The sequence below is a fragment of the Curcuma longa genome, unplaced genomic scaffold (assembly GCF_044706935.1).
Source record: "Curcuma longa cultivar G26 ecotype Majalengka, Jawa Barat unplaced genomic scaffold, ITB_CL_G26_1.1 contig_27413, whole genome shotgun sequence".
Taxonomy (NCBI): domain Eukaryota; kingdom Viridiplantae; phylum Streptophyta; class Magnoliopsida; order Zingiberales; family Zingiberaceae; genus Curcuma; species Curcuma longa.
The window spans coordinates 1,975-4,004 of record NW_027433413.1 but is presented as its reverse complement, the minus strand read 5'-3'; the positions used below and the strand labels follow the sequence as shown (position 1 = coordinate 4,004).

General features: G+C 45.2%; 1 pseudogene; it reads left to right on the top strand.

Moving 5' to 3' along the window:
* The first annotated feature begins 610 nt into the window (after positions 1–610).
* Positions 611–1,701, top strand: LOC141819033 (putative mitochondrial protein AtMg01110; annotated as a pseudogene).
* The last annotated feature ends 329 nt before the right edge of the window (positions 1,702–2,030 follow it).

Below are 2,030 nucleotides of genomic sequence, written 5' to 3'. Positions count from 1 at the left end.
GAAATCGGGTCTGCTTTTTGCAGCACTCTATTTAAAACAGTGTAGTGTTCATCTCCAACAGTATTATGGAGGAGGTGAGCGAGCCCGCCCACCGGTATATGTGTCATTGAGCCGAGCAGGGATACCAACGATTATCCCATCTCACCACCGGCATATTATAGCTGGGAGAGGAGAGAGGGCAGATCGGTTGGTCCGTCTATATTTATCGTGGTTTAGTATCTGTCGAATTATTAGGCTTGCTAAGCCAATTGGCAAAAGCACTTTGAGTTCGGTTGTGACTGACCCAACCAATATAGATGGGATAAAGCAGGTGTTAGGTTTTATAAAAAGTGCATTTTCAACCTTACAACCACTTTACCTTCCTTGGATCAGGGGAGTTCCCTTGAATAAAGGGTTCTCCTGGGCAGATATAGAGTAGAGCTTGGAAGTCCACACCTAATGATGATCGACACGGACCAAAGGCTGTACCGTCCATATTTACAGCAATGAAATATGAGGTGGCATCTTTTGCAAGGGATCTTCGATTGATTCATTCAAAGGAGGGCTTTACCCGGGTATTCTATGGGTTAAGAGGGTCTTATGGCCCTTAGATAACTCCTGGAATACTCGGATGGTAAATAAGGATCTGAGGTTCTACGAGACTCAAGTAGGGCCGATCTTTGATGAGCTGGCAACAGCCTTTGAAGGGTATCCTCTGAGACCAGGTCGGTTGGCTTGCTCCTTAGAGGGAGCCGGGAAGAGACGACTGTTCGCTATAGGAAACTATATACGACAGCGTCTCCTCCATCCCGTACATGATTGGGGAATGCGGGTCTTATCCCGTCTTCCTTGTGATGGTACGTTTCAACAGGAACGTCCCATACATCGATTAGCTCTTTTGAGACCGTCGGAGGTTTACTCTTTCGACCTATCATCTGCAACTGATCGATGGCCAGTGTCCGTGATACATGATTTAATGGCATGTATCTTTGGGCCTAGTCTGGCTTCATGTATTGTTAATGGTTCTCTAGCACTGTCAGCATTCTGGGTCGGGCCCCCGTTAGTAGGGAGTTCTCGATTTGTTTGTTTTCGTACTGGGCAACCATTGGGCTATTATGGCTCTTGGGCGCTTTTGAGTCTATCCCATCATTATTTGGTGTGGTTGGCAGCATTGATAGTAGGTTGGGGACACACCCCATTTACGAGATATGCCTTACTTGGTGATGACATTGTCATTGCTGATAGGGCTGTGGCTGAACAGTATCGTAAACTGTTAGGTCTTCTGGATGTCTCTATTTCGGAGAGCAAGTCATTATGCTCAAAGAGTGGAGCTCTGGAGTTTGCCAAGCAGGGTTGACAGAGTTTCTAAAAACTTGTCTCCTGTTTCTGCGAAAGCAGTCCTTTCAGCTACGACACTGATCGGTCTCTGCCAGGTGGCTGATAAGTATCACCTTTCAAGGGTGAGTCCGCCTTGCCGGAGCAGGGTATCGAGTCAGGGGCCGCCTACTTTCGAACCACCTTAGTCGTAGGTGGAAGCGATTGAGGATTGTTTCTGATAAGTCTCTATCGTATCTTCGGCTACCTTTAGATTTATGGTTAGGACGGGGGAAACCCCTGAATCCGTATCTGAAGGGAATCATAGTCGAGGAGGTGCGGAGGCCAACCCAAGCAATTGGATCTGGTGCCCTCCGACATCCTGTGGAGCGAAACTGGAGTAAATAGCGGGTTATTCAAAATAGCACTTACTTCCTTAAGAGGATCAAAATCATCAATTGGTAATATAAAAGTAAATTCAAAATCTAGTAAATTACGCACTGGTCCAGTAGAAGAGAATAAATGCAGGCCTAATATAAAAGTAAATTCAAAATCTAGTAAATTACGCAAAGGAGATAAATAGCCCCAAGAAGATAAATAGCCCCTTTGGCGTAGACTAACTGTATATAATATAAGATAAGTACCTCGGCTACGCAGAGGCATATAAATAGCCAAAGGGGCTATTTACGACTAAGTAGACTAATTCGTCTTACTATAATATAAGTACCTCTGCTATG